Here is a 15064-nt window from a genome sequence, read left to right as displayed (position 1 = left end):
ATATCTTTCCTTTTCTCCTTTGTTTTTCGCTTCTCTTCTTTTCACAGCTATTTGTAAGGCCTCCCCAGACAGCCATTTTGCTTTTTTGCATTTCTTTTCCATGGGGATGGTCTTGATCCCTGTCTCCTGTACAATGTCACGAACCTCTGTCCATAGTTCACCAGGTACTCTATCAGATCTAGTCCCTTAAATCTATTTCTCACTTCCACTGTATAATCATAAGGGATTTGATTTAGGTCATACCTGAATGCTCTAGTGGTTTTCCCTACTTTCTTCAATTTCAGTCTGAATTTGGCAATAAGGAGTTCATGATCTGAGCCACAGTCAGCTCCTGGTCTTGTTTTTGTTGACTGTATAGAGCTTCTCCATCTTTGGCTGCAAAGAATATAATCAATCTGATTTCAGTGTTGACCATCTGGTGATGTCCATGTGTAGAGTCTTCTCTTGTGTTGTTGGAAGAGGGTGTTTGCTATGACCAGTGCATTTTCTTGGCAAAACTCTATTAGTCTTTGCCCTGCTTCATTCTGTATTCCAAGGCCAAATTTGCCTGTTACTCCAGGTGTTTCTTGACTTCCTACTTTTGCATTCCAGTCCCCTATAATGAAAAGGACATCTTTTGGGGTGTTAGTTCTAAAAGGTCTTGTAGGTCTTCATAGAACTGTTCAACTTCAGCTTCTTCAGCGTTACTGGTTGGGGCATAGACTTGGATTACTATGATATTGAATGGTTTGCCTTGGAAATGAACAAAGATCATTCTGCCATTTTTGAGATTGCATCCAAGTACTGCATTTCAGACTCTTTTGTTGACCATGAAGGCTACTCCATTTCTTCTGAGGGATTCCTGCCAACAATAGTAGATATAATGGTCATCTGAGTTAAATTCACCCATTCCAGTCCATTTTAGTTCACTGATTCCTAGAATGTCGACATTCACTCTTGCCATCTCCTGATCACTTCCAATTTGCCTTGATTCATGGACTTGACATTCCAGGTTCCTATGCAATATTGCTCTTTACAGCATCAGACCTTGCTTCTATCACCAGTCACATCCACAGCTGGGTATTCTTTTTGCTTTGGCTCCATCCCTTCATTCTTTCTGGAGTTATTTCCCCACTGATCTCCAGTAGCATATTGGGCACCTACTGACCTGGGGAGTTCCTCTTTCAGTATCCTATCATTTTGACTTTTCATATTGTTCATGAGGTTCTCAAGGCAAGAATACTGAAGCGGTTTGCCATTCCCTTCTCCAGTGGACCACATTCTGTCAGACCTCTTCACCATGACCCGCCCGTTTTGGGTGGCCCCACGGGCATGGCTTAGTTTCATTGAGTTAGACAAGGCTGTGGTGTTAGTGTGATTAGATTGACTAGTTTTCTGTGATGGTTTCAGTGTGTCTGCCCTCTGATGCCCTCTTGTAACACCTACCGTCTTACTTGGGTTTCTCTTACCTTGGACATGGGGTATCTCTTCACGGCTGCTCCAGCAAAGCATAGCCGCTGCTCCTTACCTTGGATGAGGGGTATCTCCTCACTGCCGCCCCTCCTGACCTTGAACGTGGAATAGCTCCTCTAGGCCCTCCTGTGCCCACACAGTCACCGCTCCTTAGACATGGGGTTGCTTCTCTCGGCCGCCACCCCTGGCCTTGGGCATGGGGTAGCTCTTCCCGGCTGCTCCTGCGCTGTCGCAGCCTGGCACTCTCGGCCGCTGCCCCTGACCTCGGACGTGGGGTAACTCCTCTTGGCCACCGCCCCTCGGGCATGGGGTCCTCCTGGCTTCTGCCCCTGACCTCGGACGTGGGGTAGCTCCTCTCGGCCGTGCTATGTGCGCCGTCACAGCCACCCGTGCTATGTGCGGGATAAATTAGGAGTATGGAATTAACAGATACAAACTACTATACATAAAGTAGATAAGCAACAAGGATATACTGTATAGCACAGGGAACTACATCCAATATCTTAAAATAATCTATAATGAAAAATAATCTTAATAATTATATACATATAGGTATATACATACATGTATATATATATATATACATACATTAAAAAGTAAATGTATTATATACATAAAACTGAATCACTTTGCTATACACCTGAAACTAACACACTCGGGTTTTGTTCTAACCAGGTTTGGTAAGATATGAGGGCAAACAATTGTTGTAAAGGAGGAAGCTTATAGGCAGAGATCCCTAGAGACAGGAGGCACAGTACAGCATACAGGGCCATGTGGGGAGGTGCCAAGATGAGGCGGGAGGCAGAAGGAGAAGAAGCCAAGGCCCAGAGCCCATCTGGGGGCTTTAATGGGAAAGAATGGGCACGATAAGGTAGAAACACTGAGGAAGCTTAGGATGGGATAATTTAAATAATTCAGGCAGCTCTGGGCAATAGCAGTGTCCCTGGTTGCTTGTACCTGGCCCGGGGTGATTTAGGGCAGGAAGAATGTTGACATGGTGTGTGAGAGTTAGGTAGGGGTGCTTGGGGCTCTGGGTGGGTTGGTTGGTTTGTACACCAAAGTCATGCTCACAAGTGAGTCACTTGTTATCTCTAGGAATTAGCTATCCCTTCCTGGAGAGAACCGGCCTCCAACACAGAGCATGAAGAAGATGGAAAATAAAAGTATATGGTCAATCTGCCAACCCACGTCTCAAAACAGCTTTGCATGCTTTCCCTTCCTCTTTTGAATTTCTATCTCCACCATGAAGATAGGGACAGGCCCACTGTCAGATGAGGCCATATGAAACAGAAATGAGCCATCCCAGCTGAGGCCTTGCTAAACCAGAGACCCCGCCCTAGCCAGTCCACAGCTGACTGCAGGTACATGAGTAAACTCAACCAAGATCAAGCAGACCCACTCCATCAAGAGGAGCATCCAGCTCACCTTCACATTCCTGAGCTAAATACATGCTCATTATTTTAAGCCAGTAATTTCGGGAGTGGTTTGTCATGCAGCACTAGCTAACTAATACACCACATCTCTCACTCCAGAGCTATTGGATTTGGCAGCCTTGCCAGTGTTTACTCTACTGCCTGGATTCTTCTCAATCATCCCTTCACCATCATCTTTGTTCCTAAGACTCCACAGGTATTTCCCCTCTGCCTAAAGAAACTGTAATTGAACTGGTAGAATTCATTTCCCCCTTTCAGGGCACCCTTTGTTCAGCCACTCAACAGATACTTAAAATGTGCCACTGCATATGCCAGGCACAGAATAGACAATGGGGAAGATGGTGATAGAACCTGCCACCAAAGAACTTATGGGAGATGTGAGCATCAGATAAATAAATGCAGAAACAATTACAGTGGAGTTAAACATAGCATTTCACCCAGAATTTGTTCCATTTAGCATTATAAAATATCCCCAACCTGCAATTAAGTTGCAGCCATACACTCAGCCAGAATTCTCCGAGCCCATCTTGTGAAAGAGCAGATGTCCACAGTGAGGGGAACTCACACCCCTCTGCGAACAGCTGTGCTCACTCCGTGAGGGGGGACACCAGCCCCAGATCAGAGGAGTCCCAAGCAGCTGTAATGAAGGAATTGCAGGGTCTTGGATGATGGACTCTGGAGGGCTTTGAAGACAGACCAACAGAAGGGAAAGGTCAGGTGGGCTGGGAGAGGAAGCCTCCATCAGGGTCAGCCAGACTGACCCTCGGCCTCAGCTCTCCCATCCCCCCACTGGTGACCTTGGGAAACCCCTTAATCCCTCTGAGCCTCAGCTTCTGTAGCATCCTGTGAGGGTTGCATGAATATAATGCATGTGAAAGTTTGCACAGCATCGGCTCAGTTTTTAAACATGAGCTGGAACCAAACCACATCCACTGTGATGAGGAGACATCGGATCAGGACCCAGGGCTCCGATGCCTGAGCTCTTACCCTTCTGTCTCCCTTCTGCTATAAGGGAGAAGCTAAACCCAGTGTGTCTCCCTTTGGACTCAACAATAAGTGACTTTACACATGGTGCCTCCCTTGGCCATGTGCCCTTCACACATTCAAAGGTGTTGGGATTCATCACGGCCCTGCTCCCCAGGATGACCACAGATCCATGCCAATTCCTTTCCTGTTTCCCTCCCTCCCTTCCTCAAGATTCCACATCCATGGGACAATAGCTGAGTGGAATTTGCAGGGAGTTTCTATTGGCTAGTCAGGCTCCTCGAGGACCAGTGTGCATTCCCTATAATGACATTCATTAGTCTGTCTGACATCAATACTGTTCTCAGACTAATATGTTTAACTTAATGAGGCATTATTTTCAGTTAGAAAACTCCTGAAGAAGCATGTTTTCTTCTGATGAACTAAGCTGATGAATAGGTTAATACAGGCTTGAAAAGCTGACCAAGAAATTGAGTCTAACCAGCTCCTTTTTCTTCTTCAGGTGTAAACTGAGCTTGAATTAATTTGAGTTAAACTTGTCATCTCTTAGAGGAAGAAGCAGGAAGAAAATCTCCACACTGGCTCTGTGATTTGTCTCCTATGTTGTTTCCCTCCTCCCATCCCCAGCCCCAGCTCTAAGACCAAGGACCAGCAAATGATGGAGTGGAGCAGGGGGCAGGTGGCATCTGAAACTGAGCAGTGGGAGGGGCCAGAGTGTGAATGGAGAGGTCTCATGTGGTGACAAGCAGCAACCCACAGAGGATACAGCTGGAGTCCAGCCAGCCTATCTTTGTCATTGCCCACTTTGCAGGATTCCCTGTGCCCAGCACCTAGTAGGTGCTCAATAGATATTTGTTGACTGAGTTCAGTAAATGATCAACTAGTGGCTCTCATCTATTCAAGGAATCATATGACCTCAAGGGAGAGAAGGTACTTGATGTCCCAGATACATCTGGTAGGTGAGTCAGTATTTATGATTCCTGGCCTAAAGGCCAAGTATCACCATTCTCCTTTGAGTAACTGACCAGAGGATTTCCCACACCACTCTTCCCATGAACAACTTAGAGTCACTGCCACCCATAAGATGTCAGCCAGTGTATATTACCCCTTCTCTCAGAAATAGGCTTCCAAGTCATCCTAATTCAATGCTGTATTTGCACAAAAGTCAAGTGGCAAAAGAAGGGACTCACCTTGCTGTGCCCACCCTGCCCACTCATTCTGGCCAAGTTCAGCCCTGTTTCCATTGCATTCAGAGTCAGGGATTGGATTGTTTGCTGAGGAATGAATAAGGGTTTTATAGCAGACTGAGTTTATTTCAAACCTCACTTCTGTCCTCTCCCCAACTGAGAGAGCTTGGCCAAGTCCCTCCACCTCTCTGAGGCTGCATTTATGTAGCTGTAAAACGGTGATAATGTTGCATTCTTTCTTGCGTAACTAACATGAATTAAATGAAACCACATGTGCAACACAGTGAATACTCTGTAATTATAAAATTAAATTGGAAGGAGATGATTTCATCAGGTGCTTCCTAGGATCTTACCTTCCAGCCTCCTCAGATCTACCTTCTTTGCTGCTGTTCTCCAGCCCAATTGATTCCAGGTTGTGAGTCTGAACCAGGGGGATCTCATACCCTTCCTGGCCCATCTATTCCACAACCCTGGTCTCCTACCCTGTTGGCTGTAGCTGCTTATACAGGGTCCTGACAGTTGGTCCATCTGAGGTCCTAGATAATAAGCTGGCCACAGCTTGTGAATGCTCCCATTTCTGTATCCAAGAATGCCTCTCCCCACTCCCCCCTCATCATATGGTGATATCAAGGCTGATGGAGAGAACTTGGGTTTGGCATCTTTTTTGCTGGACCACCCAAATCTAAGGACATATACACTTTCAGTGCTGGATCAGTGAGAAAACAAAACTCCAGCACCATCCACCACTGCTGTCCTGTCTCTAAAGGCCTCTGTTCATACGTGGTTTCCAAGGTTTGACTGGGGAGGGCACCAGGAGCCTGGCACATCGGGAATTCATGAGATGGTAGAAATAATGATTCTAAGGTGAATGGAATGGAACTTTCAAGCCCATGTGTCCTCGTCCCATTGGCTGTGGGCCTGGCCCTCGCGCTCCTTCAGGACCTTGGAGAGTAGCCATGCTCACCTAGGTTCTAACCCCAGCTTCTGTATGTCTTTCATGACTCAAAGACTAGTAAATTAATATAGTGGAAAGGAATCTTGGAGACCATCTTAGTTTAACAATTTCTCTCTTCATTTTACAAACGAAGAGATGCCAGGAGTATTGAATTGAGTAGTGATGCTGATGAAATGGTCACTGAACTAAAAGGCACATATCTTAGGTCAGTCTTGGGTCTCCTTGGGCAAAATAGTTCCCCTCCATGAGCCACAGTACTCCCAAATTCTGTGATTCTAGAATGCCTGGTTTGAGGTAGAGTGCAGGTGCTGTTTCCGAGTTCCATAGTCCTAATTCTGTCCTCATGTGGGCAAGGACATCCAACAGGCTTGTGAGTCTGCTCACTGCCCACCATATTTTGTACTCCAAGTATTTTAACCCTTCTGTTCTCCTATATCGGAGAAGGCAATGGCACCCCACTCCAGTACCCTTGCCTGGAAAATCCCATGGACGGAGGAGCCTGGTAGGCTGCAGTCCATGGGGTCGCTAAGAGTCGGACATGACTGAGCGACTTCACTTTCACTTTTCACTTTCATGCATTGGAGAAGGAAATGGCAACCCACTCCAGTGTTCTTGCCTGGAGAATCCCAGGGACAGTGGAGCCTGGTGGGTTGCCGTCTATGGGGTTGCACAGAATCCGACACGACTGAAGTGACTTAGCAGCAGCAGCAGCAGCAACCTTTTAAAATAATTTGCTCTCTCCTGATTTAAAAATTAAATTCAAAGTTTGAAAGAAACTCAAATTCTCCCAAATCAAAGCCCTTCTTTTGTCATTTTTTATGGCATTTTAATTACATCAATAGCATGCAATGTTCACATAGGCAATAGATCAAATGTGCTTGCTTTGGAGTGAAGCTGACAGCCATTTCAGATCAGAAAATGTGGCTTTGGGTGGAGTCTAAAAAGAAAATATGGTCCCAAGGCATATTAGCCTGCAACTTTTCAAAGGCATCATTCATGCTTGCTGGCTTTTGTTCTTTCTGAGAATATCAATCAGAAAATTCCCAGATGAGGTAGAACGTCTCCCTGGAGCATAGAATAGGAGCCACATTGAGCAAAGACTTTGATTCTGAGCAGAATTAGGAGCTGGACCACAGCTAGTTGGGTGACCTTGAACCCACTGCTCCACTTCTCCAGCATCAGTTTCCCCAATGTGTAAAGCAAGGGGGTTGGACCCGTTGGTCTCTAACAATACTTCTGAGTCTGAAATTAAAAATAAGTCAAAGTGGGCTTCGCTGATTGCTCAATGGTAAAAAATCTGCCTGCCAAAGCAAAGACATGGGTTCAATCCCTGACCCAGGAAGACCCTACATGCTGTTGCTGTTGTTCAGTCACTGAATTGGGTTTGACTCTCTGTGATCTCATAGACTGCAGCACGTCAGGCTCACCTGTTTTCCACTGTCTCCCAGAGTTTGCTCAAATTCATGTCCATTGAGTCAGTGATATTATCTAACCATCTCATCCTCTGCCATCTCTGTCTCCTTTTGCCTTGAATTTCTCCCAGCATCAGGGTATTTTCCAATGAGTTGGTTCTTTGCATCAGGTAGCCAAAGTATTATAACTTCAGCATCAGTCCTTCCAATGAATATTCATGGTTGATTTCATTTAGGATTGACTGGTTTGGTCTCCCAGAAGTCCAAAGGATTCTCAAGAGTCTTCTCCAGCACCACAATTCAAAAGCATCAGTTCTTCGGTGCTTAGCCTTCTTTATGGTCTGACTCTCACATCCATACAAGACCACTGGAAAAACCATAGCTTTGACTATATGGACTTTTGTCAGCAAAGTGATGTCTCTGCTTTTCAACATGCTGACTAGGTTTGTCATAGCTTTCCTTCCAAGGAGTAAGAGTCTTTTAATTTCGTGGCTGCAGTCTCCGTCCACAGGGATTTTGGAGCCCAGGAAAATAAAATCTGTCACTGCTTCCACTTTTTCCCCTTCCATTTGCCATGGAAGTGATGGGACCAGATGTCATGATCTTAGATCTTTAATGTTGAGTTGCAAGTCAGCTTTTTCCCACATGTCTTAGAGCAAGTAAGCCCGTTTGCCACAACTATTGAGCCTGTGCAAGTACCTGCAGCAAGAGAGTAGGCCCCGCTCCCCGCAACTATAGAAAAACCCTCACAGCAAGGATGACCCAGCACAGACAAAAATAAATAAATAAAATTATTTTTTAAATGATTGGCTTGATTTTGATTTCTTTTAGAAAAAATAAGTCAAAGCAAAACTGAGATAAAGGAAGGTAAGTGAGCAGGTAGTGGAAAGGAGAGAAGTGGAATCCTGAAGGGTGATGCACAGAACCAAAGTAAGGGAAACACTACCCTTTGTGAGAATGAGATGACCAACCCTGAGATGGATGAAGCAGCAGGATTTGTTAAAGCCCTCACCTCCATTGTCTCACTCAATCCTCCCCATACTCCCAGGAGGCTGGTCTTTTTATCCCCACTTCATGATTGTGGCATCTGAGGCTCAGAAAGGTGACAGGACTGGCCTGAGGTCACACTGCTGGAGAGTCAGAGGGGGAAGTGGAGGGAAAAGTGAGTTTAGCTGGCTGCAGCCCCCAGAGAGGGTCACAGAGATGAAACTCCCCAGGTGTTCCAGCTCCTTCCATCAGTCTGGGGATACATAACAGCCTACTGGACACCTACTTCTAGATGCACTGCTGGCAATTCCACGTGTTCTAATCACCAAAATCAGGGCTGTCATCTTCCAGTCACACAGCTGGACATGAATGCATTGGAATTTGAGCCCACATCTGACTGATTTTTAAAGTCCAGGTACTTTTTATCCTATAACAGCACCATCCTCAGTAAATCAAATGCCAAGTTCTATGATTTCTCTCCATGTGAAATTGCCTCCATCCATTTCTTCCTCTCTGATCTGACTACTCATCTTTGAGTTATAGCAAAAAAAAAAAAAAAGCCCATTCAATATCTTAGACACTACTCTGTGGACTGTGCAAGGGCAGGTTTATCAAAGACCCCCAGTGCTCACCAGGAGGCCTGACCCATGGGCCAGTTATCCCAGGAGGTGGGTCAGGATGCCTGGGAGCCCTGACTCCCAACAGAATCCCCAGGGTGGGAAAGACAGCCAGGCTGGGCCAGGTCCAGATAATGTCACCCAGAGTGGCTTGAGAATATGTCCACAGGACCAGTGCTGTAAGGAGTCAATGGCAGAACCAAGAAGGAGAAAGACCTTCACTGAAGCCCCAGGGAGGGGCAAGACTGGAAGGGAACACTGAGTAGCTGGGCCAAGGGGCCTGAGACATCACCAGGTGAGATCACGGGGAGGGTGAGTGATTCAAGGGAAAGTCTGTGGGGAAAGAATGGGTCCCACACACTGCTGGTGAGAATGAAAATTGTGATAACCACTTAGGAAAGCTACGCGATCATATCTCCAATGGCTGAACATATAACATATAGTCATAGCTGGTTTCTTGGGAGGAAAGCTATTACAAACCTGGACAGTATACTAAAAAGCAAAGACGTCACTTTGCCGACAAAAGTCCATATCGTCAAAACTATGGTCTTTCCAGTAGTCATGTACAAATGTGAGAGTTGGACCATAAAGAAGGCTGAGCACCAAAGACTTGATGCTTTTGAACTGTGGTGCCAGAGAAGACTCTTGAGAATCCCTTGCATTGCAAGGAGATCAAACCAGTCAATCCTAAAGGAAATAAACCCTGAATATTCATTGGAAGGACTGATGCTGAAGCTGAAGGTCCAATACTTTGGCCACATGATGCAAACAGCCAACTCATTGGAAATGACCTTGATGCTGCGAAAGATTGAAGGCAAAAGAAGAGGGCGGCAGAAGATGAGACTGCTGGATAGCACCACAGAGTCAATGGAAATGAACTTGAGCAAACTCTAGGAGATAGTGAGGGGCAGGGAGGCCTGGCACGCTGCAGTCCATTGGGGTCACGAAGAGTTAGACATGACTTAGTGACTGAACAGCAATAGCAAATACACATATACTATGTAGATATGTATCAATATATGTGTATACTGTTATGAAATATATATGAAATAGTTATGAAATAACTATATGAAATAGTTCACAAAATCCAGAAATTCCACTCATAAGTGTCCACCCAGCAGAAATTCATCCCTGTATTCCCAAAAAGACACATACAAGAATTTCATAGCAGCACTGTTCATAATAGCGCAAATCTAGGCAGTACTCCACCTTGTCTAGTGTTAGATGGGTAAATAAACAGTTACATATTCATAAAATATACAAATACCACACATCAACATGAGTGAACGATGAGCAACTCAGAACATAGAAACATGGATAAACCACACAAACATAATATTGAACAAAACCAACAAAAGACTCATAAAGGCACAAAACAGTGTAAATCCATTTGGATGAAGTTCTGGGACAGGCAAAGGCAATTCCCAGTCTAGGCTTGGAGGGATAGTAACAGGCTGGGCTACTGGTAACATTCTCTTGCTTGACCTGGTGCTTGTCTTACAAGTATATTTAATTTCTGAAAATTCCTCTGGCCATACATACACTTACAATTTGAGGACTTTGCTCTACCTAAATTTTACATTGTATTATCCTATAATGAAAAGTTGGCTTTAAAAAAATATAAGCCCCGGGCTTCCCTGGCGGCTCAGTGGTGAAAAAAACTGCCTGCCAAAGCAAGAGACACAGGTTTGATCCCTGGTCCGGAAATATCCCACATGCCACAGAGCAACTAAGCCCGTGGGCCACAGCTATTGAGTCTGTGCTCTAGAGCCCAGGAACCACAACCAGTAAAGCCTACTTGCCCTAGAGCCTGTACTCCACAGTGAGAAGCCACTGCAAAGACAAGCCCACTCACCGTAACTAGAGAGTAGGCCCCACTCAACTAGAGAAAAGCCCAAGCAGCCATGAAGGACCAGCACATCCGAAAAAGAGGAATAAAATTGTAAATATATATATATATATATGTGTATATATATATATATATATATATATATATGATATCCTATATATATATATAAGTCCCAAGGTCCCTTTTACTGAAATGCCTAGAAAATGCCAGGCATGTGGCATGGCTGCCATCGCATCTAAAGGATACATCCTACACATTGCATATAGAAAAACCATTTACTGTTGAATGATGAATGAATAAAGGGGTGGGCAACTGCATGAACCACTGAATAAATGACTGAACCAAGGAATACTGGATAAACAACAGAATTATGTGATGAATAGAACACATCCATAAGTGAGCAGATGAATGAACCAACCAAGTAAAGCAAGGAAGAATGAACAGGTTGCTGGTTGACTGAGGAAGGAATTGGGTACGTAAATAACAAGGAAAGTAAAAAATGAATGAAAGCGCAATCAATGGAAGGAGGAATGAACAGCTAATAAATTAACACAGGCTGAGCGTGTGAATAAGTGACTAACTAAAGCAATGAATGTATGAAAAGTAGAACTAATGCAAAAGGTAAGAGCATATAAAAACATAAAAAACAAAAAGCAGATGAATAATTGCATTGGGCTAGTCAAAAAGCTCATTTGGAAGTTTCCATAAAATCTGCTGGAAACACCTGAACGAACTTTTTGGCTAATCCATAACATGGTATAGATAGATCAATGGTCTGATGGTGCATTCTGGCTGAGCAGGAAAGGGAAGTAACTCTGAGGAATGTCTCCACTCCATTTTTTTCGTTTGTTTTGTGGCTGTGCTGGGTCTTCAGTGCTGCATGTGGGCTCTCTCTAGCTGCGATGCACAGGCTTCTTATCGCAGCAGCTTTTCTTGTTGAGGAGCACAGGCGTTAGTTCACGTGGGCTTCCATCGTTGTGGCACACAGGCTTAGTTCCTCCTCGGCATGTGCGATCTTCCCAGACCAGGGATCAAGTCCGTGTCCCCTGCAGTGGCAGGCAGATTCTTAACCACTGGACCACCTGGGAAATCCTCCACTCAATGTAGTAATAAAATACGATTGCAAATATCACTTGTGCCACTGTGCTGCTTGAACCCCAGGATTAACTCTGTGTTCAGTGGGAAGAGCTAAATAGCCTTAACTACACTGTTTTCCCAATTATGTTCAAGATAATTACTTATTATGTAGCAAACCCCCAGCATGATTTTAATAATCGCTATTTAAATAACACATTTTCACTGTCTCCTTGTAAATAAGACTCTAGTAAGCATAATTACTGTCAGCGTGGGAAAGTTTGCTGAGCGGCCTGGGAATGAGGAAGGGGGTTGGCACATCACCGTAATTATCCCGGGAGCCCCCGAGGCCAGGTGATGCTGGGGACAGAACTGGGAAACCTGGGTCCAGGACATCAGCTGAGTCCCTCCCCCATCTGGGCCCAGTCAGCGCCCCTGTGAAGTGAAAATGGTCTCCAAATGCCCAAACTCCCTGGTCTATCCAAGAGCTCTCCCCCTAGACCCAGGTCAAGGTCAGAGTTAGTGACCCCCCAACTGTGCCCACACAGCTCGGGCAGCCTCGTCACAGGGTAACGGGGTCTCCATTTATCCCCCATCAGACTGGGAGCAGGACCTATCTGGACCTCCACACGCACTCAGCTCCCAGCGCAGGGCCTGTACACAGTAGCTGCTCAGGAAATGCTGGGGGAAGAGTCCATGGATCTTGCTGTGCAGTGTGGGTTTGAGACGCCGCTTCAGTCCCTTTCAGAACCACAGATGAGTTGATGAGTAGGTGACCTCACCACGTCCTCCCGGAGCTTCCCACGGTGGCCCCATTGCTGCTGCTGTTCCAGGCATCACTCGTCCCCTGGACTCCACCTGTGTCTGCCCGTCTCAGTCCTTCCCCCTCTCCCGTAGGACCTGGTGGGCCTGAGAGTATGGAAACAAGCTGGTGCAACTGTGCACAAGGTGATTATCGACAGGCTCTGTTTTGGGGATGGGGCTCTGATCTGATCAAAGCGATGTTGTTCAGTCAATATGTCATGTCCGACTCTTTGCAACCCCGTGGACTGTAGCCCTCCAGGCTTCTCTGTCCTCCATTATCTCCCAAAGTTTGCTCAAATTCATGAGCACTGAGTCAGTGATGCTATCTAACCATCTCATCCTCTGATCAAAGGGCATGAGGGTTAATAAGTCTCCGGGCTTCCACATTGACCCTGACCTGGTGCCAGCATTGACAAGAGGTGGGGGAAGACCTGCCATGTCCCCCGTGAGCATCTGGAGAATGCTGGATGGAGGATCCAGTTTCCTGACAATGACCTTGACGCCACCCCTGCTGTCCATCATGTGGCTTGAATGCCATGGATCCAGGCTGTATCAGTGATTCTAAAATTTCTACTTGCTTCCAGAGAGAGGGAGAGTTGGAGGACAGTCCAAGAGGGAGACCAGGCTCATCTTCTTAAGTCTTCTACATTCTTCAAATTGTCCTTGATAGTGACAAATTGCTCTTAGAGGAAGAAGTTAAAAACAGAAAAGAGAAATAGATAGAGGTGATTTCTTTGAAATGAGATCAAGTGTCCTTCTACACAATCAGAGGTGGGAATTTAAAATACCCTTTCACACGATTAGAGTAGACTGTACAATAACTAAGCGACTGGAGATCCAGGTTGTTTTAGCGGTATAAGAATCCTGGATTCTCAGCTCAGAGGAGTCTGCCTCTCTACAGGCTGGGAAACAATCTTCACCCCCCTCTCCATGTCACTGGGTCCCTTTCTGGTCTCCCTCTTAAGTGGACAAGGGGAACCAGGGTGAAATCTCCAGAGGGATACAGAGATGATTAAGGGGGAAAGAGTCAATTTGTCTCGCTGGGGGAAGGAATGAAGATGGCACCAAGATATTTTTAATTGTCAAAATTAATTAATAGTAAATATCATGACTCACATGGATTGAGAGCATTCTATGTACCAAGCGATGTTCTCTGTGTTAACTTTATTTAATCCTCATGATAAGCTCATGAAGTTAAGTACCACTGCTATTCCCATTTTACACACGAGACAACTGAGATGCAGATGAGTTGAACTGAATATGGGAAAGGGAGGTAGGTGAGGTGAGCAGCATGAACCTGGGAGTCAGGCAGGTCAGAGCCCACATGTCTCCCCATTTTGCTCTTCATCACCTGTGTGGTCTTAATTAAGTAACTCCAGATCTCTGAGCCTCAGTTTCCTCCTCTGTGAAATGGGCAGATGGGGTATGACATCTGCAGGACCTGGAGTGTGGTAGGGGCTGTAGAGACGCCCATTTCTTCTGAAGGTGAAGTCAGTGCCAAGCCCCCACCAGTTGGATCTGGGCACATTCATGGCTGGGCATGGTCTAAGGAGGAAGCTGGTCCCTCAGCAAGAGACGGACTGTCTGAGCTGTCTTCTGGGGACGGCCCCCGGCTCTATGGGTCAGGGATGGTCCAGGGGCACATAATCCCAGCGTCGTTTCTGAGGGGAGACTCATCCCAGCAAAAGGCAGTGAATGTAACGTCTATTCTGAAAAGCTTTTCAGTCAAAGAGCTGAGTTTTCACAGTCAAGCCCGAGTCTGGGGTAAACGGAGTGGAACAGCTGGATTATGTGGTAGAGACAGTTAAGTTTTTAAGAAACCACCAGGCTGTTTTCCGTCATCGCTGTAACATTTTATATTCCCACCAGCAATGATAAAAGCTCTCTTCTTCCACATCCTCACCAATACTTGTTATTTTCAGTCTTTTTAATTTTAGCCACTCTAGTGGGTGTGTAATGGCATCTCATGGTGGCTTTAATTTGCATTTACTTGATGACTAACGATGTTGAGCATCTTTTCTTGTGCTTATTGGCCATTCATAGATCTTCTTCTTTGATTACTTTTTAATGAAAAACACATTTGCATCCAAACTGAAATTATATTGTCAGCAGTTAATTATCACTTGTCAAACAAGTGTGTGCCCAGATTGTGGATTCAATTTTCATATAGGTTTGCAAACGCCTCGTTCCTCATGTTTGACGAGGCCTCTATGAGCGGGAGACATTCATTGTTGGAAATGGTGCTTTTTTAAAGAACAGTTTTAAAAATAAAAAGGTTTCCTTGGTGTCTGAGTCAGGGCTCTTTGCAAG

General features: G+C 45.4%; 1 pseudogene; it reads right to left on the bottom strand.

Annotated features, from left to right (window-relative positions):
• Positions 1-5513, bottom strand: part of LOC147377550 (cytochrome c-like) — a 41986-nt pseudogene extending 36473 nt beyond the window's left edge.
• Positions 5514-15064: the final 9551 nt, after the last annotated feature.

This window comes from Bos grunniens, chromosome 2, assembly GCF_055505025.1.
Source record: "Bos grunniens cultivar Pamir isolate PY7600 chromosome 2, Bosgru_T2T1.0, whole genome shotgun sequence".
Taxonomy (NCBI): Eukaryota; Metazoa; Chordata; class Mammalia; order Artiodactyla; family Bovidae; genus Bos; species Bos grunniens.
The sequence above is the reverse complement of the archived record's forward strand: the minus strand, read 5'-3'. Positions and strand labels throughout refer to the sequence as shown.